This window comes from Balaenoptera musculus, chromosome 6, assembly GCF_009873245.2.
Source record: "Balaenoptera musculus isolate JJ_BM4_2016_0621 chromosome 6, mBalMus1.pri.v3, whole genome shotgun sequence".
Classification (NCBI taxonomy): domain Eukaryota; kingdom Metazoa; phylum Chordata; class Mammalia; order Artiodactyla; family Balaenopteridae; genus Balaenoptera; species Balaenoptera musculus.
Genome location: NC_045790.1, coordinates 105,780,412 through 105,806,520, shown reverse-complemented (window position 1 = coordinate 105,806,520; position 26,109 = coordinate 105,780,412). Strand labels below are relative to the sequence as shown.

Below are 26,109 nucleotides of genomic sequence, written 5' to 3'. Positions count from 1 at the left end.
AAAAAGGCATTTAAATAATTTTTCTTAATTGTAGAAATAGTTCATATTTATTGCCAAACACTTGGAAGATATAGATGAGTTGTAAATGATAAACTTAAAAATCACCTTTAATTCTACAACTTGGAGATTTCAACTGTTAACATATTTGCTTCCAGTCTGTTTGAACTTTGTCACTATCTTTTCTGTTTGAGCCAGTTACAAGATGGCTCTAACCCTTTGACCTGGAAAGATGGCCACAATGTTTTAAGTGAAAAAAGGTTACGGAAAATTACGTGTAATTTGTGATATTTTCTCTAAATATAAATACATATATTAATATTTTAAATATCTCTGAAATATCTGGAAGAATAATACACTGAACAGAGTGATGCGGGGGGGCAACTGGTGGACTTTAGTTTTCTCTTTTGTATGAATTTTTCAGTAACTACGTAGTACCCCCCCCCCAAAAAAATCTATTTGAAAAACAAAAAGCAACCAAAACCAAAAGCTAAAATGCCTTTTTGAGATATCCTTTTCATTCTGTCTATTCCTGCTGCCTCCCTTTTAGCTTAGCTCTTTTGTGCAACAGATTTCTATTTCTTTTTGTCTCAGATCTCTCCTTCCTTCCTCCTACTTCATCTGCTTGGTGAATCTTCCCAAAGTCTTGCTTTCATTATCTCCTTGCAGAGCTAACCATTTAAAGTGGCTTCCTGTTGCACTAATTCTAAACTTTTCTGCTTGGCTCACAAGACTGTCTGTAATTTGTCCTTTTACTTTTTCAGTGCACCCAAACAATCTCTGAACTATTCTGCTCTTGTCCACTATACATGCCACATATTTTCTCTGTTGCAGGTATTTATTTACAAGTCCCGTCTGCAGGAAACACCCTCAAACTCACATAATTTCTCCCTTCCTGTAGCACTTAGTTTTATTCAATAGAAACTATAGAGGATTTTGGTGGCTAAAATATGTAATTTTTTCATTGGCATATATAGAGACTACTGATTCTCTGGGTAAATAAATGGCATGCTTGTTTAGTTGTACGTTTCTCAAAGAACATGTCAGACATTCTTTTTATTTATTTTTTTGGCTGCGTTGGGTCTTTGTTGCTGTGCGCAGGCCTTCTACAGTTGTGGCGAGTGGGGGACACTCCTTGTTGCGGTGCGTGGGCTTCTCACTGCGGTGTCCTCTCTTGTTGCAGAGCATGGGCTCTAGGCGTGCGGGCTTCAGCAGTTGTGGCTCACGGGCTCCAGAGCGCAGGCTCAGTAGTTGTGGTGCACATGGGCTTAGTTGCTCCGTGGCATGTGGGATCTTCCCGGACCAGGGCTCGAACCCATGTCCCCTGCATCGGCAGGCGGATTCTTAACCACTGCGCCACCAGGGAAGCCCTGTCAGACATTATTTTCTAATGTTTTCAGAAATTTGGAAATAATTGGTAGTTGAAAATAAATACCTATAGGATGCATGGCATCCTGAAAAACAGCAATATGTGAATTACCTCCTATGTGTCCACCAGTATGAAAGAAAGAAAAGTTTTTGATTTCTATAAAGGCTTCTTGGGTGGGACAGTCATCTGAATTTAACCTTGTTCATTCATTAGGTTCTTTTTTTTTTAAAAAGAAACTCTAATGGCTGCTTTCTTTCTTTTTTTAAAATTTATTTTATTTACTTTGGCTGCGTCGGGTCTTAGTTGCGGCATGTGGGATCCTCGTTGCGGCATGCGGGATCTTTCGTTGTGGCGCGCGGGCTCCAGAGCATGGGCTCAGTAGTTGCGGCACGTGGGCTGTCTAGTTGTGGCATGAGGGCTCAGTAGTTGCACCATACAGTCTCTCTAGTCGTGGCATGCAGGCTCAGTAGTTGTGGCGCGTGGGATTAGTTGCCCTGCGGCATGTGGGATGTTAGTTCCCTGACCAGGGATCGAAGCTGTGTCCCCTGTGTTGTAAGTCGGATTCTTAACCACTGGACCACCAGGGAAGGTCCCATTCATTAGGTTCTTTAGGTAGTTTTTAGTTTTTGAGAGAACATAAACTGAAGTGCATCTGTTTCTATAAAACATCAGACACAATTTGATGTGTTTGGCTGCCACAACATGGTGCAAAGTTTTATTCACTCTGAAGAGAGTTACTCAATAGCAACATAAGTATGGCTATATTTTTCTGTACTCAGAAGACTAGTGGCAGTATCAGATGGTGACACAGAAGTTTGGGCAATAGTTGAGAAGTGGATGACATGAAGTGTGGTGGTCAGAATCCAGTGTTAAGTTGCTGGGCTTGGCTTTGCTTCAAACCAGCCTTCGGTGGCTCTAAATACCTGGTGAACTTGTTATAATAAAATATGGATCGTAGGGCCCTACATCTGACCTGGGGTAGAACTCAGGAACCTGCATTTTTAAAAGCAACTCTAGATGATTCTGATGTACAACCAGGTTTGGGAAACACTGGCCTGAACCCCATATTTTTCCTGAATTCTCATCATTTTTAAAAAATAAATAAATAAATAAATAAATAAATTTATGCATGCATGCATGCCTGTGTTGGGTCTTTGTTGCTGTGCACGGGCTTTCTCCAGTTGCAGAGAGTGGGGGCTACTCTTCGCTGCGGTGCGCGGGCTTCTCATTGCGATGGCTTCTCTTGTTGCGGAGCACGGGCTCTAGGCGTGCGGGATCAGTAGTTGTGGCATGCGGGCTCAGTAGTTGTGGCGCATGGGCTTAGTTGCTCTGTGGCGTGTGGGATCTTCCTGGACCAGGGCCTGAACCTGTGTCCCCTGCATTGGCCGGTGGATTCTTAACCACCACGCCACCAGGGAAGTCCCAATTCTCATTATTTTTCGCATTTTTCTTTTGGCTTTGATTTGTCTTTTTAGTTCTTGTCTCACTACAACTGCACTTCACCTTCCTTCCTACCCCTGAGAAAAAAAATTTCAGAAGGCTAAGTTGACAAGCCTCTTCTCCTGCTGCCTTATTTAATTTGACTTTTGCTATGAGAATCTGTTTCTATCTCAGACTTATGTGTATGATAAGTTATTCATGACCAAGGCATTTGTTTTCCTGTCATTATCATGAAAGATTTAGTGGTTTATCTTACTTTAAAGGATTCAGAGAGTCGATACTACATTTAAATTTTTGCTAAGAGAAATGAAGTGAATCTCCCATCTCATTTGTTTTTTTCTCTTAATTGAGGGATGTGGGTTGCAAAGGTCAGAATGAATGGACCTTATAGTTTCGGTCAAAAGAGAATATTTAAATATATTTGAACAATAATAACCAGGGTGTTCATACTAAGGCATATAACTGTATAGTTAATATAACAATATAACAAGATTGTTGTGGAAGGCTATCTGTAATGTATATCTGAGTAAAAAAGCAGATTGTGTGGGAGTAAGTATAAAATGAGGTAGTTTTGGGGAGTTCCCTGCTGGCCTAGTGGTTAGGATTCTGGGCTTCCACTGCCGTGGCCTGGGTTCAGTCCCTGGTCAGGGAACTGAGAATCCTGCAAGGCATGCGGTGCAGCCAAAAAAATAAAAAATAAAATAAAATAAAATAAAATAAAATAAAATAAAATGAGGTAGCTTTTGTTTTAAGCCATGCTCCAAAAAACCACAAAGTTGTGGTATGTATCTATTTATATGTTCATGGATAAAAGTCTTCAAGGAAATAAAATAAATATTTAGTTTACTTATGATACTTATCCTTTTAATGATAGATAATACAACAAATAGTTTGTTATAATTATATTTATTATTTTAAACAAGTTATTAAACTGATTTATTATAGTTATAGGTGATTTCCATTGAGGAAATGATTGCAGATGATGAGGAAAGGGATTTTCAGTTTTTATTTCTTATTTGAATTTTAAATAATGAGCATGTGATTCTTTTTAATTTAAAAATTATGAAAACATTGTTTTTTAAAATATGGTATGATGTTTATTCTTTCTATAAAATATTTCCTTAATTCTAGAACATTGTTTTTTTAAAAAGATAAAGGTGGGGGGGAAGAAAAATATTAGGAATTTAGAGGGCTTACTCTGTATTAGAACCAAAGCCTTTAGCCAGTACATTGGAGACAGCAGCAGCTCCCACCCAGCACAGTAGCTGATACACTTGGGGTGATTCTCTACACACGATTTTCCTTCCCTTGGGTTGTTTGGTCCGCAGTTTGCATTCATTGATCAGTGAGTTGATTCAGAGTCAAACCCACCGACAGCAATGAATGTTGAGTGCAGCCATCAGTGTTTCAAGTTGGTGGAGTTGCCTTGGCCTGTCCCAACTCCTGGCTCTTCTTTTCCACGCTGGATTTTTGAGGTCTGGTTCTGGCATCTCTCTTAGTAACCAGCCGTTGAGGATCCACATAATTATAGATAACATTGACAGTAGAGCTGGGAGATTCTTAAAGATGGAGAAACTGTGGTTCAGGGAAGGGAAGGAGCTCTTGGAAAAGCTAACGGGTAGCTCTGTGACTACACAGGCAGTGCTTGCATACTGGTAGGTATAAACAAGAGCTGAGGATCCTATTTCTTTCTCTCTGTTTTGAACTGAGAATTACGAGTGCCTTTCAAAGTAAATTAGCACAGATTATGCTTTGGATTAAATAATAATAATAGCTTACATTTATTGAGCATTTTTTGTGTGCTAGGAATACAACGCACTTTATATATTATCTTATTGAATCTCAAAACTCTATGAAGTAGGGATACTTATTATCCCCCATTTTATACATGAGAAAACTGAGACTCGGACACTTGCCCAGGGTCACACAGCTAGTTAGGGAGTTCTGAGCCAAGATTCATCCCAGATCCTTCTGACTCTAGACGTGACTTTTTACTTGAATTTAACGAACATTTAAATCAGCTTATGTGTGGATGGAAATGGTGAGGCAGTTGCTGCTTTCAAACAGCTCGTATTCTAATGGGGCTGTCAGAACTTAACCACATTAACTGTAATTGGAGGTAGAATGTGTTAAGAACTGTGCAGACATTGGACAGTTCTGTGCTATTTTTGCTTATTAAATCCTCTCCTTGTCCCTAATTAAAGGTTTTGAGGGGACATGGGAGAAATGGCTGTAAAATACTTAATTGGATTTTACTCCAAAATGAAATACATGTTTTTAATAAATCTCTTCTTGCTACATCCAATTTCTCACCAGAATGGCCTATTTCTAGGAGACATTTAAAAACATTAGGTATTATCATGGAGCTTTCCTTATCTTGTTGAAATGAAACACTTGTTTGTCGAAAACACAACAAAAAGCAAGGAACAATGGGCAAGAGAAATAGAGGGGAGCTTTTAAAAAATTAACTGGACCACCTTTGGGGGATGGGGGGTGGGACTGGTTTTGGTGATCTAATGTGATATGTGAAGGCACAGCATGCTCCTTTGCTTCAGGAAATATAGTGTTGTCTATAAGGACCCCAAGGTACAGTCAACGGTCGGTGGTTTTTTCAAATCCCAAACTCACCGACAGCGTTGAATGTTCCTTGGAGTCCTCTGAAGACTGGGTCCTGGCCCTGGCAGCCCTTCTTCAGCCTGCACCCATGTTTCAGGAGCCAATGAGCCTGAGAGACCACTGCTGATGGAGCCTCTCACATTCTTTTCCTTGTTTGAAGTTACGAGTATTTAAGAAATCGCTTTGTGTACAGCGCAGAGCTAACCAACTTCAGGATTGTGAGGCTGCAGTTATTTATATATAAGCAGACTCAAATGGATATCTGAGAAAAGAGCTTTGAATAGTATTATTTTGTAATTCTGAAAATATCAGATATCCCGTTTTATAGTAGTACTTTAATTATTAAAGGGCAAGGATAAGAAAGAAATTAACATATATTGAGGACTTACTGTATACTGGGATTTATTTATTTTTATCTCCTTAAATTCTCAACGTATTTTGACCTCATGAGAAAACTGGGTCTTAAGTGATTTGCCCAAAGTTACATAGCCAGGAGCCAAGGTTGCAAGCTAGACCTTGAATACTGGACTTTATGATAGCAAAAACTCACTGATCGTACTGCCTCCTCCGTTGACCACCACAAAACTTACTGTTGTATATCTGGGGGCAGGACCTTCAGTGAGATCTAAGTCAAACAAGTAAACATCCTCTTCCTGTTTGCCTGTAATAATAGTAGGTGAAATGTTTCATAGAAGAAGATAAAAAAAATTGACCTTTATAATTGGTGATCTCTCTAGCTGAGATCCTGGATCACCAAGTTACCACAGAGGTTCAGGGGTAGTCTATTTTCCATATTGAAAAAGCAAAAAATAAAAACTCTACCACCTAATAGAAGCCTGTATTTCTCCTTAGTAAGGTCACAGAGAGTAACTAAAATGTCAGGTGTCTTAGCTTTTGTCAGAAATGGTATCAGTGCATTGTAGATATACTGGTTATTTTTTATTGCCTGTTGAATGTCCTTGATGAAAAATCTGGAAAATGAATTAACTACATGGAATTTTTCAGAATATAAGGTTTATAATGGGAGGGATCCAGGCATGCTCCATAGAAAAAGTGCTTACAGAACTGCTGGCTGAATTGAGGTTAATCTTTAATCCGGGATAGTTATTACCATTTGCTTTAAGTTTAAATATTAAAGGTTGACTGTTCTCAAATTCATTTTTAAACAGCCAAATGGTACACATTAAAAAAAAAATCAGCCACTGAGAATTTGGTTTGGATATAAACTGTTTACGTTCTACATCAGTTTAATTATCTCACCCTCTGTCAAAACACTTCAGTTAGCCAGCTTTGTTGAGTCCTCAGTATTATGACAGTAAATTGTATACAATCAACAACAAAAAATCAAGCAACTGTTACTGTGTGGTATTTTAAAAACTCCTTAATGGGTTTATTTTAAATGGTCTTCTCCTTGGCCTGATAATATGAAGAGAAGTCAGTGTCTTATTCCATTCTGATAAATAGTCAGGCTTTAAAAAAATACTGACCTCTGCTCCCCCAAACCATTAGATGTTTACAAAATACGCTTTCTTAAATTCATGGCATTCTAAAAAGAATGCTTTTCGTAGACTTGAAAAACTAGAGAAGAGTGAAAGGTTTCTAAAGTGACATAGGGGTGTTTCCCATTGTGTTTGAGACAATTAATTTTTAGGGCAATAAAGGCCTTCATTATCTTCATTCCTTCAATTTGCTTTAAATCCTTAAGTTTAGTTTTTATCATCAAGCAAGTTTAAGGCACGCATTGGATCTTTTCAGTGAGTTTGGCCAAGAGATGTATGTACTCAGTGCAGAAGTCTAGGGGTTAAAAAAGTTGAGGGTTAAATTAGATTATAGAAGCTACTACACATTTAATAAATTGGTCCAAATTAATAAATTGATTTAGACTGGTTTTGAGTTTGTCAAAACTCACCATGCCATCCTTTATTGTTTCACTTACCTCCTTTCTTTCCTTTTCCAGAGGTAACTACGAAATATTGTGAAACCCACATTGCTCTGAGTTGGAGATGTAAATGTTTTCATAGTCCTCTTGAGGCCTCTTGATATACTTGAAAGAAACAAGAAGCATAAATTTAATAAAACAATATGTATTTGAGAGATTAGTAGCATAGAAGGGGAGTCACTGTCTCAGGTGGCTGTCTGCCAATAACTTCCCAAGCACTATACAGGGAACATCTCTAGAAGTGTTTGAAGTAATGTTGCTATTCTTGAGGACAAAGTCTTAAGTTATAAAGATGACGACAAAATGTCAGCATGCATCCATGTTTCTCTTAGCCAAACTGCCAGTGTTCTGCTTCATCCTTCTCCTAACTCAACAGCAGAATCTTTTCTAGGAACCCTTTCTCCTACATACAGCCCTTGCCATCACCGAGCCCAGTGTCTACGCAGAGAACTAGACATAGACACAGCTGATGACAAAGAGGATGACTGCTGTGCTGACGAAATGGTATGAACTATGTTAAGGGAGAATAGAGAAAAGAAGGGTTAATTCTGCCTAGGAGGGAGTGCCAGGAAAGGCATATCTAAATGGTCACATCTGATCTGGGCCTTGAAGGTTTAGTTGAATCTTTACTAGACAGAGAAGGAAAGGTATTCCAAAACTCTGTACAGGAAATCCTAGAGGCAGGCAAGTTCAGATAATGGTGAATAGTATTGAGAGTAACCCCTCAGAGCATCAGTTAACTCATCTTTAAGATGCTGGACAAATAGCACTCGCTCTTCCTGTGCACACAGCTGTGAAAATCACAGGAGGTTATGTATGTGAAAGTAGCATGCAAATATAATTGGTAGGTCTCTCTTCTCATTGCTCTTGGTTTATATGTGCTAAATAGAATAAATGAAGTACCTTATCATGATAGACTTCTCCAATTTGATTTTTATTTGCCTTTATTTTTTTTCCCTTTGAAGTGACCATAGTTTACATTTTTCATATATTAATTGTTTGGGGAAGCAATATTAAAAGAGCACAGACTTCAGAGCCAGAATCTTGACTTTGCAACTTAATAGCTATGTGACCTTATTTAACCTCTTTGTTTCTCTGTTGTCTTATCTATAAAATGGAGATAATGATAGTATCTACCTCATAGGACTGTTCTGAGGACTAAATGAGGTAATACATGTCAGGTTTGTGTTTTTATATAAGTTATTTCAAAATGATTTAAATTGTTAAAATCATTTACAACTATTATTTACGTTACTAAATAAAATTGCGTGTTTTGCCCAGAATTTGGTTTCCAGTGCTTATACACTAATGTAAAAACCTTCTTTTATAATTAAAACAATGTCTGACTAGCTAATACATAATATACATATGTATATGTGTGTTTTAAAGACATTTTTGAAATTAATGCTCTGCCACTTTCTTTGTGACCTTATGTAAAGTTTTTATCTCCTATAAGCTTCAATTTCTTCAATCTGTAAAAATGAGAATAATGTTAGTACCTATCTCATATTGATTGTGAGGATTAAGTTAGATATATAATTTAAAACTCTGTGGAAAGCTATGGATTCTCTCCCTAAATACATGCACGTAAACACAAAAATTTGAAAGGAGTTTCATTTATGGAATCTAAGAACCCATCCATAGCCTCCCTACGAACTTCAGGATGAGAAATTCTGACCAGAGCTTTAGACCAAGATTTTGCAATCTATTGTCACTGGTGTAATATTGCTACTTTTGGAAATCTCAGTCTCCATCTTATTAGGAGTGGCTACTTGCCAGCAGTAGTGCAGACTCACCATCATCTAGTCACACCTTTCCCTATAGCATAACCTGTGCAGTATAACCTAGGACAATGATAACTATAAAGATGTAATATAATGATGGTCTCTGGAAGAGTGGATATTTAGACTTCATCAAGTGTTGTACTAATTGTAGGTACTAATCATTAATTAGTAACTCTGTGCTTGTACAGTTAGCAACTTTCTAAAATAAGTTGCCGGAAGAGAAGTTAACACAAATATTTGAATGAATTTATCTTATTTTGCAGCAGTTCCCTATCTCCTGCCTCCCTGCAACAACTTGCCCAGCAACCATTTGGTTTGGATCTGATTCCAGCACTTTGACTACTAATTCTGGCTTTAAGTTAGGCTGAAAAATTGTGTTGTTTCAAGGCAAAGATTACAAAGGAGGCTGCTAAATTCAGAGTATTTACTTGAATATTAGGAAGGGGGGAAAAAACAGTGTGCCAAAGATTGCAGTTGTATATGGAATTATTGGTCTTTATTATATTTAGCCTGCTTGAGGTTTTTACCAAGGAGTTGAGAGGTAGGAATAGAAACTTAAACTTAATAGCTTGGAACATTTTACTGTTTGACATGGCAACTTTATATCAGGTTTCTTCAGCTATTTCAGATGAGTCTAGAAGACAGGAGGTGGGAGGCCAACTCAGTGAGATAGCAGATTGGTCAAGTGCCAAAGGCATTATGGGATGCACACTTCAAAGCCTATCAAAATATTCTAGAGGCCACCTGAATTCTCCATCCCTTAATTACAGTGACTTCATGTGTTTTGAGGTATTACTATTTTAGATTATTTTGCAAACCCACTGGAAGCAGGACTCCGTTTTTCCATGGTAAATTAATTCACAGGATATCTGTAATCAGTGAACTCTTCTAAGTAACTCTGTACCAAGGATTGTTGTCTAGCTGAGATAAATGAGTACATAAATGAGTTAGGCGTTGAAAGTTGTAAAAGAAATAGGAACCCAAATCATGCAGTAGCTAATATTCATGGGAATTAAGGAATGAGCTGGAAAGAATACTGGGTTTTATTACAGTGTGTGAAAAGTGTTGGAGGAGATTTTTGAGAGTCCTTTAGAGCAACAGGCATGTGTTTGCAACAACCAGTTAATGAAATAAACAAGAACAGTGATCAGAGGACTCAATCTTTCCTTTTTTATAATGAAATACTGTTGATGTATCAGTAATGTAGGACTTTGATTTCTCCTCTGGCCTATTTTAGTTTATTGGGTTAAAAATTTAATCATATGGTACTTTATGCTTTAAAAACTTGACCTCTATTGTTATAAAGTTTTTTATTGCCTCAGTTAGATTATAGCTTTGTGTTAAGGCATCATGAGTCACAAGTACTAATTAAGTATATTAATTCCATAACTTTTTAGTTATTCATAACATTTAGGGAAAATGCTTTTTAAATGTTGTTTTTCTTGACTGTTTCCAGCAAATAGTTGAATCTTTGCAAAATATGATGTCTTAAAAGTTTTATTTTTCTATGTATATTGTGTAGAAAAGCTGTGCTTAGATCTACTTTCATAAATGAAATAGCAGTGTACTCGGTTGGGTAAGCTATTAATACTTGACATACTGCTCTTAGACTTATGTCTCCATTGCTAACCTGAAATTAGACAATCCTGATGTTTGAGTGGGAATGCTAATAGTGGATAGGGGAAAACATTCTGGGATGAAAGAATAGAAAATAAGTTCCAGTCTATAGTTTTATAACTTTCAAAGCTACCAGGAGTCTTAGAGGTCATTTAGTCTAATGATTTCCAAACCTGACTTTGCATCAGAATTAAAAGTGGTGGTGGTGGGGAATATAGATTGCTAAAAATGCAGATTTCTAGGTATCACCCTAGACTCAGTAAATCAGATCCTTTAGGAATAGGTTCTGTAGTTTTCACAAGCCCTTGGAGGGTTCTGATGTAGCCATTCCACAGACATTTGGGAATCTCTGATTTAGGCTAAGATCTTTCTTTAATAGATAAGGAAACAGATGTTGAAGGGAAATGAAGACCCCAAGTCACACAGCGAATCAAAATTGAAATCCTTGACTCTGTGTGTGTGCTTGCATTTGTGTGTTCACTTATACCACACTACCTCTCCACCATGAAAAAGCCAGTTTTTTGTGGATGTTTCCTGATGTCCTCTTGGGCATCTGCAGAGCACATAAGGTCATCTGCCTGGCAAGTCAAACATCTTAGCCTTAGGGAGGCACTCAGAACTAGTGCAAACGGACCATTGACTTGAGTTTGGTATGCTGACCTGAAGCATTTGACTAAGTAAGCAATGCTGAGTGGTGTTGGCTTAGAAACTGTTCATGGTATGAAATGAGAAATAGCCGTAAGTGATCAAAACTCTGAAGGCCCTCCAGGCTCTGACATTTCTCAGTTGCTGCTACACTTTAACACTTTTCTCTAATCAAAGGTGACTACCACTGGATGGAAGAGGCTTGCCCAACCTCTGGCTGTTCTCTGGGGAGGATTTTATTTTAATTGCCAGTGAGAAGTTAGGAATGATTTCAAAAAAGATCAAGAATCTCCAAATCCACTTCAGCTTGGGCTCCTGGCCAAGTGTCCATCCTCAGGAGGGAGTTGGTGTCAGCTGCTGCCTTGTGACTTGAAGTATTTTTTAAAAACCCAAAGCCATTACAGAAGTCTTCCTGGAGTTGGCAGGCAGGAGTAGCACCGGGAATCAAGGTCTGACACATGTCATCAGCCTGGAAAAAGTGGAGTTTGGACACTAATGATGGCTCTTGTCGAGCCTCAGTGTGATAAAGCCAGGAGGACTCAGCTTGGGGGTTAGTTTGCATAGGAGAGGAGTTATAGCTTAGAGAACACCTGCCAGGAGTTTTCACTGCCCCAGCTGTGTGTCAGTAACAAATCCTTCACCCTTGACTCCTGTCACTTCTTTTTAATGGGTGATGGTAGAGTCACTGGATGGTTGAGGAAGAGAGGCACTTGGTTATATATCTATCTAGCACATCTCCCTATTTGCTTGTTTTCTTGCCATTTAGTGTTGAACTAAATTTGTGTGGCCATACTCCAGGCTAGTGTTTTGTTCTGTCTGCGTCTGAAGGTGTACTGGGCCAGAGTCACAGGTCCTGTATTTCCCTAAATGCCCCTGCTGGTGACCACACAAATGTTTTGATTGAGAGTTACGAGGAAGCTTTTTTGCTGATGTATCTCTCTGTTAGAAGTGTTATTTTCACATCCCATCTCTGCCATTAAGTAGCTCTCTGACTTCTGGTTTAACTTCTGCTTCTCATGTAGAGGTTAGTAATTAATTGTACTTATATCACAGGGTTGTTGTGAGAATTAAGTGAAAGCAGCAATATAAAAATACCTAGGACATAACATTCAAATTTCAGTTACTGTTACTGTTGTAATTATTTGGTCAAACTTCCTGCTTACTGGGAAGAATGGAATGAGGGGCTTCTAAATTATTGTCTTAGTGAATTCAGGAATCGTGGTCCAGAATGAATGTAAAATTGAAGTCAGGAGACCCAGTCTTGACTGTGCTGTATGTTACTTCAGTTTTCATAGTTTTCCATTAACAAAAATTATGTCAACCAAACCCAAGGTCAGATCTCTAAGATCTCTTGCCATACAAAAACTCTTTACATTTGTAAAAATTATTGAGGTTTCCAGGAGCTTTTGTTTATTTGGATTATAGCTATCACTTTACTGTATTAGAAATTAAAACTGAGAAATTAAAATATTTATTAATTCATTTGAAATAAAAACAAACCCATTACATACCAACATAAATAACATTTTAAAATAAAAATAAGTATAAAAGTAGTTATTTTTTTCTCCAGAAAGCTTAGTGAGAACTGTGGGATTATTTTATATTTTTGCAGCTCTCTTTAATGTCTGGCTTTATAAAAGTCAACTGAATTCTCATATCTGCATGTATCTGCATCTGCTTTCTATCTGTTTCAATATGTTATTTTGGCTGAGGTATACGAAGAAAATCTGGCCTCTATCCATACATATATATATGGAAAAGGGAGGAGAATTTTAATAGTTTCTTCAGATAATTGTATATACTATTCTTTTTATTTTTTTAAAAGATTTATTTATTTTTTTTTGATGTGGACCATTTTTAAAGTCTTTATTGAATTTGTTACAATATTGCTTCTGTTTTATGTTTTGGTGTTTTGGCCGTGAGGCATGTGGAATCTTAGCTCCCTGACCAGGGATCGAACCCACACCCCCTGAATTGGAAGGCGAAGTCTTAACCACTGGATAGCCAGGGAAGTCCTTGGAAACACTTTTAAATATTGGGAAGCTGTGTGAAGCACACAGTGGCAGATATAAATTTTCCAAAATTCTAATTTTTGTTTAAAGCCTTGAATTTTATCATTGGCAACAAAGACTGTCAGTTATTCTCCTTGAAATGACATGCTCACTTTGTTCATTTTCAAGAAAATCTGTCAAACATCCAAGTCTGAATTACCATAATTTTCTGTTAGTTGTTCTTTCAAGTAGATTGGTGATCCATGAAAAAATTGGCTAGTTGAGTATACAACTCAAACAGTAGCTCAAAGTGCATTTCCTTGGGGACAGCCAGTGTACAGTAGAATTGCTTTATGTGTACCTTCCATTTTGTTCACAAAATATAAAAAAATTATGTACTCAAGCATCAAGATTTAATAAAACCGATAAATCTTATTGCTTCATCAAAGACATTCTTCAGTTAAAATGGCTGGGTTCCCCCCTCCCCTGCTGCACCTGTACCCCCCAGTGTGTGGCAGTGATGAATACAATGACTATCAGTATATTTTGGTGCCACTGCTTTAATCAGCGCTAAGGCCAGCGATTTAACTTAACATTGGCTTTGCCCCATCAGTGCAAATGTCAAGTGAAAAAGGCAAATAATGTCTTATAATTAGTACAGAAATAGCTTTGATCTTGCAGACTCTGTGAAAAGGGTCTTGGGGACATCTATGAACCACACTTTGAGAACCACTACTGTGGAGTTCCAAATGTTAGGAAACTCTAGGCAAGTGGTGGAAACTTCCTTAATCCCTTCAGACTCAGAGGGCTGCTGTAGGCTGCTGGAGAGAAGACAGCCTGTTCTGGGATCCCCAAAGGGCTTAGTTTGCACGTAGTGGAGCTCAGTATAGGTTGATCAATCAATATAAATTGCCTAAATAATATATCTAACAATTTCTTTTTTCTGCTATACTTAAAAAGTCAGTTTTTTTATGTTCTCATGGTAAACATCGTGTATTTTCTGAGTCTTGCTGATCCTTCTGTTTGTTCAGTTACCTTTTTATAACGAAGTTAGTTCAATTTACTTAACAGATAGCAGTTGGACATGTGTTACTATGTGTGGTTTTATTCTCTTTGTGGGTAGATAAGAAGTAAATCACATGGGATTTGCTCTTTTATGATCTTGGGGAAACTTAGCAGTTAAACAACATATCAAGCACTGTCCAGATGCAGAGGTGAATAGTACCTTGCATAGGGTTCAGTGTTTAGTAGGTATTTATAATACTTCCTTTTCTTGAGCATCCTTTCAGTGTCAGGCCTTGTGATTTTTTTCCAGCTTTATTGAGAAATAATTGACATATATCACTGTGTAAGTTTAAGGTGTACAACATGATGGTTTGATGTACATATATTGTGAAATAATTACCACATTAGGCTTAGTTAACATTTCACCATCCATTGTGATTTTATGTACATATACATATATGCACACACACACATAAATATACTGTATTCAACATGTCACATATATGTAAGTATATATTTACAATAAAGTTTGTATAGATAAAATATATAGATATGTATTATATATGTATATGTAGTGTATAAAAATCTATATAAATATGTAAATCATTCACATTTAATCTTCACAACAGTTCTGCCAGGTATTTGGTATTACACTTAACTTTATACATGAGACTCTAATAGGGGGTGTGATTTGGTCAAAGTCACAGAACCTTGGTCTGTCTGCTGCCAGACTTTCCAGTATATGCCTAATTGCTCAGAGGGGTGAAAGCAATATGGGCTGGACTGGGTAGAATTAATTATTTTCCCAATGCCAGATTTTTCCTAAAGCTTTCCTAGACGTCTTCCTGGTATCTCGTCTTTCCTCCTTGATTCTATAACATTTCTCATGGTGTACCTTGTATTACAGTTGTGTAAACTCATTGAAAACAAGCATTTTGTTCAGATATGTATCAGGCACTTGATAAATATTTATATAAACATATTTTATTAACAGTGAATTAAATTTAATTCATTGTTTATCTAAATAGTATATAAATGAAATCATTTAAATATTAAGTTAGTTTTAAAAATATGCTTAATATTTCCTTTTGAGATGTGACTAATAACCCTATAATCTGTCTACTCTAAAAGTTGCAGTATGCATCTGTTTTGGTGGAGCGGAGTGGGTTCAGATGTTTTATTTTCAACTCCTAGGTTTGAAAAGCAATGAAAAATGTGAAGATTTTTATTTATATTGCTAGTGTTGATTAAGTAGTACCCTTTTTGGCTCCTGAGAGATGGTTCTATGATAAGATAATTGGGGAGGGGTTGCTGATTTGAGTTGATACTACATTTACTTTTTGGATGAAGGCAGATGGAAGAAGGTTGTAAAAGTTAAGCTTGCTAATCTTTTTAACATGAGATAGTCAGTTTGCAGCTTAATAAATCAATTTGGAGATCAAAGCGCCCTCCATAAGGTGTCAGTCACAATAAAGCCAGTAGCGGGCAGGGGGTTATTTATGTCTCCAAAATAAACAGTGATCAGAAGCAGCCAGTATGATAATTGTTCTATTTTTGTATAGTCTCTATAAAAAGATTATTTAAAGAGTAACATCTGTATAAGGGACTAACCATAAATGCTTAGCTAGCATTGTGAGTGGAAACTTGAGGTCTGGGTAGAGGAAGGAGACTAGTTGTCAGTTCTTTGTAAGCCACATGCAAATTGGGTATCTTTGCTTCCTAATATACCCTCAGCTTATCTTTTTGTTTCTAGGAAGTACTTAGGGCTGGAGTTCTTCCCTTTGGGGCTTTCTTAATACCATCTCAAATTTTTATTTCCAGTGGAGACTTAACTAAGTTATATGAAAGCAAACCGACTAAAGGAATTTATCCCAAAGTTCAGTTCTTAAGTCTTTCAGAGGTACTTGGTTACACAAATGAATTCGTGAAAATTATGGCTTTTAGAAGTAGAATATTTGTGCTGCTGTAGGATGTGGAGGTGAGGAGGGGGCATTTCTGTCAAATCACAGCTTAGTCCATGTAAATCGAAGGGGGTGAGGAGTGCTGAGGAGGTGAGAGAAGTAACACCCTTTCTTTGAGTTATCTTAGTTAATGCTTCCAACAACACTTCTGATAAGGTAGTGATTATTGCATTTGTCGCTGCACTGAGATATGCTGTCCCACTCCACTGTTTTCCAGTTGACCCTAGAATTGCTTGGTTTGCATATGCCAAAGTAATTTAGTATATATGTTGTCCAGTCACATGACTATATTAATTTAACAGTGGTGCATATTGCTAAATATATCAGATCAACTAGGTTGTGTCATTTGATTGAAATACTAAATTATACAGTAACTGACAGGTGGTGATATGTACATACCAAATATAGGACTTTACTCCATGAAAAAGCTGTTGATTAGCTTTAAATTTGTATGTGTACTAGGTCTAATATTGTGTAGGGATCTGGCTCATTTAGGAAGACTGTCAGCTTTTAGGCATGAGAGCATGACCTTAAAATGGTTGTGAACTTTAAAGAAAATGTAATTGGGGTGGGATTTATTCAGACACTGATAGGCAATAAAAATCAACATGTGAAGGGTTTAAATTTTCAGTTGAATGTTCTCTTAAAAATGGCTTAGAAATGTACAGACCTTATTTTAAAAACTGTCTAGTGTATTTTCTTTAGGATTTATTTAAATCAAAATGAATTCCACTTTTCCTTTTGGTCACTTTTATGCTAGCATTCTCAGTCTTCTGCCCCCTTTAAAATGTTGGAGGGCTTACAGGCATTCTAAATATGTAGACTTCTTTTTTTTTAAACTACATATTTTAGGTCTTTTGCCTGTTTCTACTATTACTACTTTGAGTCTTGCATAAATTTCTTATGTTTAATTGCATCATTATGGCCAAAAAATGTACGATTGAAATAGACATTAGCAAACTACTTAAGAAAACAGAAAAGTAAAGCCTAGATCTGATTATTAATGGTGAAAAGAAAACCTAACAAGTGAAGAATAATGCTATCTGAGTTCAGAGTATTAGATACATTGGGAGGAAAAGGTTACAAGGGAATCTGTGGGCTGCTATAAATGTTCCATAATTTTGTTCTGGGTGGTAGTTACATGTATGTATACATATGTAGAAATTAATCAGACTTATTTAAGGTTTGTTCACCTTACTGTATGTAAATTATACCTCAAAAAGTAAAATAGTAATAATCTTTTCTGAAGCAAATGTGGCAAAATCTTGATCATTGTTGAATAGGAGTTGATAGTTCATTTTACTATTATCACTGTTTTTATGAAAATTTAAAATGTTTCATGATAAAAATGAAATGAAAAATCCTGTCACTCTAAACAAGTCAAATTATATCTACTTTATGAGAGCTACAGGTGGTTTTTTATTCTCTCTTTTCTTTAACCTGTCATTTTTCGTATTTGGAATTTTGTGTTTTATTGGATGTTACTGGAGAGGAGAATGAAATCTTGTTTTTGTGATATCACTTGGTGAAAGAGGACAAATCTGGTCTTGATCTTAAAACCAGCTTATATGTAAATTCTTTCCATTCTTGAATCTGAGTGGAGAAAAGTCAGACCACTTAGCTCTATTAAGTTCTAATTAAGCATCGATTTTAAAGGCTCTTTCATAAGTCTATCTAATACTTATTGAGGATTTGCCATATACTTGGTATTGTGAGGAGTATCTTGTGGGGTGATGTTACTATTTCACTTAGCATTTGAGGACACTGAGGATCTGATGTCAAGTAACTTGTCCAAGTTCTTATGGCTGAAGCAGGGAGGGCTCCCCATTCTTGGCCTCCAAAGGATACCTAAGCTGCCAATGTCAGAGTATAAATATGAAGAAAATTAGCATTCTTTGTAATTGACTCTTTATTACCACAAAAGGATAATCAGTAGTTTAAGAGACATTCATGTACTGTTTTAGATGTCTTTTTAGAGCTTGTATTGAGTGGCCTTTAAAATCTCAGAATCATTTCTAACACTTTCTTAATACCTTGGCAACATGGCTTTGTCCTTTAAAACAAAATCTGGGGTAAAGGGAAATACTTATTTCCCTGTTGTATGAAAAAGACTATTTGTAGGTCATCTTTTTTAAAAAAGGCAAGAACTTCTCTCTCTAAACCACATTAGAACCCACGCCAACTTGGTACAGGGCCCTTACCAGAGTAATGATGTCAGAATTTGAAAGAGTACATAGTGCAGCTGCCAGAGCTCACACTGTTTAATTTCAACACTGTCTGTCTGCCAGAGTCCACAGCTTGATATTTTTTTCTGTATGTACCAAATTATAATCACATATATTTATCTCATTGGGGGAGGGGAAATAAAGAATTATTGTTAGATAAACTTACTGCTTTCTGAGGTAATGGTACTGTTTTGCCTCTCACATACTTCTGAGCATCCCCCCCCGCCCCACCCAACTCCCAAGTATTTATTATCCTGCGTGAATTTTTCCAAAATGTGACACAGAGGGGCAATTCACACCTTGCCTAGTTTATGTTTTGTGAGGAAACCCTTCCCTTTGCATGGTTCTCTATTCAGAATGTTCCACGTGCTACATTCCATCCATTTGCCAAGTCTTGGACTCTTATCCAAAGTACAGTATTTGAGTATGCAATTACACATTACACATACTGGCAACAGCATACTTTCTCCCGGCCTCTCTTAGAGAAAGCTCAAAGCCAGAGGAGCAAATCCAGATGGTCTTGAGTCTGGCATCCTCAATTCAGAATTCTAGATGGCAAGACTTCATTTGGAAGTGTACCAGGCTTACTCAGCACCTGTTCTTGCTAACATCACATTTTTATGACCAGAGATTCTGGAGTTTGCCTCCTTTGCTGAGCAGAAAGAACACCACACCAGAGCTGCATGGGAAGAGGCTCTCCATCATTTGAGGGAAATATTTAATTTGCTTCCACAGGCATGCAGAGGAGGGTAGCCTTGCTGTTCGGAGTTAAGTCTGGGATGAGAGCGGGTGCAACTGCAGCTGCAGCTCCTTAACCAAATCTGGCCTTGTTTAATTTTTAAATAGTCTAAAATGTTTTGGCATCAACGTAAGTGAACCATTACAGGCTCTCTGGCACCTAACATAGTACCTTTTACAAGGGGAGGTGCTCAATGACTAAATTCAGTCACCATTTATTGAACTCTCTGTGTGTACCAGGCAATGTACTAGATGCTAATGATGAATAAGATCTTTTTTCAAGAAGCCCACAGTCTGGTAGAAGGCATAAACTCTTAAACAGATAAGCTACAATTTACTGATTTTATTTGTTGTCGACGCAGTTCAGTATTTTGTTCATTTTGTGAGTTAGCTACAAGAACCAGTCCACAGGATTGACATCGTGACCTAAGAACAAGCATGGGATTTCTTTTTAATTCTAAAGTATGCTACTCGCTGGCATTTTTGCCTCTTTAGATACCTCTTCTGACTTGCCCAGGAATGAAGATTTGTGGAGTGTGGAAAGATGTCAGAATAATGCAGAAAGACATTTCTAAGAAGGCTTCCAGAATTGGTTATTCTGTTCTAAGCAGTCTTTCGTTTATCTAAAAAAGATAGGAGGATGCACCAGTCTCTCTAGGTAGCTCTGTTGGTTATCAGGCTCTTGTAAGGTAAAAATAGGAAAAATTATTTCCTTCTCTCTGTGCAATGTAGGCTTCCTTCATCTGAATTGTTGCACAGTTAGGGCAGAGCCAGAAAGCACATTTTCTTCCCCCTAACTATTTCTGGACAGATGAGGTCATATTTCCTTAGTAGTGATAACAGTTCTTGTGTGTAACTTGTTATTCTTTCAGCCTTTTTCCCTCCATTTTTGAGGATGAGTATATGAATATTTTCATTGGGCTTCTCTTATCCATAAGAAGAATGTTAAATTGTTTATGTCCAAACTTATTTCCCCAATTCTTTTTTTTTTTTTTTTTTGACCGTGCTGTGCAGCTTGTGGGATCCTAGTTCCCCAACCAGGGACCGAATCCAGGCCCTTGGCAATGAAGGCATGGAGTTTGACTGCCAGGGAATTCCCTCCCCATTTCTTTGATGCAGAAGTCTCAGACAAAACATGTATACTGCTGCTATTAAAATAATAACGGCTTATACTTATGTAGTACTTATGTTCCAGGTTTTGTTTTTAGAGCTTTATAAATAAAGCAATTAAAAAGAAGGGTTGTCTCATCTTCACAACAGTCCAATGAGATAGATGCTTATTATTTTTTCCATTTTACAGATAAAAACAGGAAGGCAAAGTAAGGTAAATAACTTGCCCAAGATCACATAGCTAAGTGGCAGAGCCAGGATTTAAATTCAGGAGTTTCAGACCCATTGTGTTCTTAATCAGTGCACTATACCATTTCATATGCAGTTTGACATTGAATGATACAGAGTTCCCTAAAAGTAGGGGGTAATAATAATATCTACCATTTGTGTGCCTCCTATAGCTAGGCATTATACATGTCACTTTACTTTTCAATCTTAATGGGTATGTGAATTGGTCCCATTTTGCAGATGATAATATCCAGCATTTATGGAGAGCCTAACTATGGGTCAGGCATTGTATTTAAGTGCTTTACTTTGTATTATCTCATTTAATGTTCACATTAGTTTTGTGGATCATTACTGTTCTCATTCTGGATATGAGAAAACTGAAGCTAGAGATGGTCACTTGCCTGGAGTAAAATAGCTAAGGAGGTCTCTTGCCTATTTTTGCTATATACCTGAAACTAACACAATATTGTTAATCAACTATACTCCAATATAAAATAAAAAATTTAAAAAAAATAGCTAAGGAGAGATAGAAAGTTAGGATTTAAATACAGGTTTGCCTGTCTCCAGACCCCAAGCTCTTGATACCACATAATACTTAAAGAGAAGCAATAATTAGCTATAGATATTCCAATGATGAGGTGAATCTCAGAAGACTGAGCCTAGCTCCAAATCTGTTTCTCGTCTTTAATCCTCACATAGTTTGTTGATTAATTGTGAGCCTTTCTTTTCTTCTTCTTCATGTTCTCATAATAGAGAAACTTGAGGTGTCACAGATAGTCTTCTTGTCTGAACACAGGAGATCCTTGTCTATCTGATTTAGTGAACTTGTCCTTTATTAAGGCTTTGAATTTTTCTTTAATTCCATTTGCTGGACTCATCACTCTTTATAGATTTGTTTCTCTTATCTTCACAGGAATTTCTAGAAGTTATAGTGGGGAAAATCATAAGCATCTATGAGGTTCTGTTTTTGAAATACTGCACTTTAGTGTATCTTTATCTTGCTTCCTTTGGATTGTAAGTTTATTTTCTTTACCACCTAAGATGTGGTGTTGGAGATTTTTGTTTGTTTTAAATTATTTTTTAAAGTGAGAACCTTTATGTGTCCCATTGAGTCTCAGTAGTTGCATTCAAGTCTTGAATCTCGTGTCTCACCCATTTCCATTGGCAGAGTCAAATCTAATAATTTCAGAAATGAGTACGTTTTTCTGTCCCTTCTTCCTTTCCTAAATATATTTCCCTTTTCTATCATTCTAGATTTTCTCTTCTTTCTCTTCAATCGGTTGGTCACTTAGATTTATTAAATCTACCTCCCAAATACCTATCAAACTCTGGCCCAAGGTACTCAACATCACTAGATATCAGAATAATGAAAAAAATTTTTAAATGATATACTACCACATGGCCACCAGAATGGCTAAAATTAAAATAACAAACAAAAAAACTGACCATTTAAAGCATTGGAGAGAACAACTGTAACACTCAACTTCTGCCAGCAGAAGTAGAGTGTAAGTTGGTGCAAACATTTGAAAACTCTTCAGGAGTACCTTTGCAAGTTGAACATAAGCAATTCCATGTCTAAGCATATACCCAACAAAAATGGATAAAGTGTATGCTGAAAGAACATTTATGAGAATGTTCATAACAGCATTATTTGTAATAGTCCCACACTAGAAACAACTAAATATCTATCAACAGTAGAATGGGTAAATGAATTGTGGTATAATCTGTAAAGTGGAATACTGTCCGGACAAACTATCACAGTATGCAGCAGCATGGATGAATGTCCTATACAAAATGTTGAGCAAAAGGAGCCAGACACAAAAGATTATATAATATGTGATTACCTTTATGTAAAGTTCAAAAATAGGCTAAACTAATCTGTGGTGATAGAAGTCAGAATAGTGGTTACGTTTACTGAGAGGATATAATGACTGTGAGGAGGCACAAAGGAGGTTTCTGAGAGGTATTAGTAATACTCTATATCTTGATTTGGGTGTTGGTTCCACAAGTGTGTTCACTTTGTAAAAATTCATTGAACTGTACATTTGAGATGAGTGTGCTTTACTTTTTACACTGGAACAAACACAAATTTTAAAAAGCTAGGCAGAAGCTTGGTTTAAAAGTTTGAGGGGAAGCATAGGGCTCAAGGACTTGTGTTAAGAGACCATTTCTAGTTAATGACTTGGAGTTAGTCACTTAAGAGTGGCCTTAAATGATAACTTTTTAAAATTTACAGTAAAGGTCTGGAAGGAATCACACCAAACCAATAATACTTTGGGTCAAGAGTAGGGTTGTGAGAGAATTGGTGGGGTTTTACCTTTTATTCTGTTTAGTACTTCTCACATTTTGAGTTATTTTTCAATAATATTTTAAGCATGCTTTTTTAAAAAGCAATTTTAATGAAGGAAATGTTAAGTAAGTAGCATGACAAGAAATAGGGTAAGATACTTGAGGTCAAGTGGAACTTCGGTGCCCTGCAAATCAGATCTCATTTAGCCATAGTTATTTTACAGTTCAGTAAAACAGCAAGAGAATTGCTCAGAGGTTGAATAGAGCAAAATGTCAAAATAAAACAAAACAAGCCCTGGCTTCCCGTTTGCATCTTTAAAAAAAAAAAAAAAACTGTGGTAAAAAACACATAACGTAAAATTTATCATCTTAACTTTTTAAAAATACACAGTTCATTAGTGTTAAGTATGTTCATATTGTTGATCAACAGATCTCTAGAACTTTTTCATCTTGGAAACATGAAACCCTGTATCCATTAAACAACTCCCCATTTTCCCTTCTTCCAACCCCTGGTAACCACCATTCTACTTTCCGTTTCTATGAATTTGACTACTTTAGATAGCCCATATAAGTGGCAGCATACAATACTTGTCTTTTTTTGACTGGCTTCTTATTTCACTTAGCATAATGCCCTCAAGGTTCATCTGTGTTGTAACATGTGACAGCCTTTGCGTCTTTACTGCCACTATTGTGGTCAAAACCATCATTTTTTTCATCTGAATGATTGCAATAGCCTCAGTATTCTCCTTGCCTCCAGTCTCGCCCACCTCTAATTTACCTTCCACCCAGTGGCTAAATGCAAATTTGACTTTACTTTAAAACTTGATGCCCTGACTGCAGTTAAATAAAATCTAAATGCTTTCACCTGACAAAGGCTTTCACTATGGGGCCCTAATACACTAGTTCCTAAGTCACATCCGTTTCCTTGTTGCTCCCAAACTAGGTATACTGTTTGCTCCCAAGCTAGATACACATCTTAATTTTTTTCTTGATCATACTGTTTCATGTTCCCAATCTGTATTTGTTGACAGTGAATCATGAATGAATCATGACTTTTAGTGAGACACTTTGTCATTTATGACTCTCATTCAGCTGTATGAGGAACTTAGTATTTTCCCATTTTACAGCTGAGGCAACTGAGGCTCAGAGAATTTTAGTTAGAAATTCTTTGATTAAACCCATGTTTTCATACTGTCTCTGCTTTTTTCTCTACATTTTACTGCCTGCCCAAAATTAAGGATCTTTTCTGGTGAATTCTAGTTATCTGTTATCAAAAGGTAACCATGAATTTCTAGGAACTATTAAAGCAGAACAAGTGCCTTAAAATAATGTTAATGATAATTTTGCTTTACTATTTACAACAGGCTTTCACATTCACGTATAATAATCCAGAGATGCCGTTCTTTTAAGATATTATATATCCTTTTAAATAACATTACAATATAAGCATAGAGCATTGGTGCAATGGACACTGGTCTATTTTAGCACACACTGAATGTATTTCTCCAAATTAGACTATATTGTTTATACTTAAGTAAATTTTTAAGAGAGATTATATAATTCTTTCTACTTTTTCTGGAGACTTGAAGCCTAATAAATAAATGATATCTAGCTATTTTTTAAAGTTCCATGCATAGTTTAGACTGCATACTTGCTGACATTCAGAAATCTATTTTCATCATATGTAAAATTACATCGTACTGTCCCATATTCTTGTGATCCTGGAAACTAGTTCTTTTCAAAGTTAGAAGCAGAAAAAAATTTAGTCTTTGTCAGGAAAAATTTTAAAGGAGGAAAAAAAGTCCCACCAAACCATAGAAAATCAAACTGCTATAGTGAACTGAGCAGTTCCCCTAGGAACCAGTCATCTGGACTGTGCTGTTTCCTAGCAGTTTTGACAGTGGACAAGCTTTCCAAGCTTCAGTATCTTCATCAGTAAAATAGGTGCTAATAACAGTACCGGATTCTTTAGATGGTTGTGATTATTAAATGACATGTTTAGAAAAACATTGCACAGGTTCTGACATGTAGTAGACCCTTGATAAATGTTATTTGCTATTATTTGGGGAGGGTGTATTTTTGAAACATATTAGGTATATATAAGTATCAAAGTCTTAGCAGATGTGAAGCTTTACCAGAAATCTGACCTTTTACACTGAGCTGATCAGCTTTCATTTTTGGACCATGCAGTTACTGTGACAGTGTTTCTCTTCTGTGTGATATACATATTCTCAAATATCTGCAGGAAACCTGGGGCGTCATTTTCTCTTAAGGAGAGATCCGTCTTGTCAGACTGAAATTAGGCAGGATTTACAGGGAAAATTACAAAGAAATGAAAAATGATAGTAATTTTATTAGCTATTCTGTGGGAAGTAAGAGTTTTTTTTCTTCCTGTCAGTGCTTGAATTCCTCTTGACTGTAGGTACTTGGGTAAACATTACTTTGTGCTGGTATGAGGCCATGTAAGTGGAATCTGATTGGTTTTTATTGACTTTGGGCTTTTTTTTTTTTCTTTCTTAAGAAATTTTGATTATTAAGTTGATCATTCAGTACAGTGTGTGTCCTCAAAGGTTTTCCTTTTTCTAGTCATGGCCTGAAGTATTTAATGTTTCAGCAATTAGGCAGGGCAAATGTTACGTGATGTAAGAGGGCCAGATTGGGAAGCATACTAAAGGCAAGCTTTTTGAGGAAAGAACTCTTTTTAATGACTTTGGATCTCTTCTTATACATAAGAGTACCTGAAACAAAGTTGTCATTCAGTAAAGCTTTGTTGAATAAGTGATATTATTGGTTATTTTCTTGTCTTGGTAAGAATTTATAGGACTTCCCTGGTGGCACAGTGGTTAAGAATCTGCCTGCCATTGAAGGGGACACGGGTTTGATTCCTGGTCCGGGAAGATCCCACATGCTGCCGAGCAACTAAGCCAGCGTGCCACAATACTGAAGCCCACACACTCTAGGGCCCATGTGCCGCAACTACTGAAGCCTAGAGCCCATGCTCCGCAACAAGAGAAGCCACCGCAATGAGAAGCCCGTGCACCGCAAGGAAGAGTAGCCCCCGCTCACCACAACTAAAGAAAGCCCGTGTGCAGCAACGAAGACCCAACGCAGCCAAAAAAAGAAAAAAAAAAGAATTTATAGTAATTTCTATTATA

The 26,109-nt window shown here is 36.8% G+C and overlaps 1 protein-coding gene and 1 long non-coding RNA gene across 4 annotated transcripts in view; one reads left to right on the top strand and one right to left on the bottom strand.

Moving 5' to 3' along the window:
- Positions 1-26,109, top strand: part of NR6A1 (nuclear receptor subfamily 6 group A member 1) — a 211,771-nt gene that overhangs the window by 58,161 nt on the left and 127,501 nt on the right. The gene's annotated exons all lie outside the window — the stretch shown is intronic.
- LOC118896670 overlaps positions 1-26,109 on the bottom strand; it is a 38,473-nt gene that overhangs the window by 2,017 nt on the left and 10,347 nt on the right. The window contains exon 2 of the long non-coding RNA XR_005020239.1: positions 7,359-7,466. This is a non-coding gene — a long non-coding RNA (uncharacterized LOC118896670). The remainder of the gene's footprint in view (positions 1-7,358; positions 7,467-26,109) is intronic.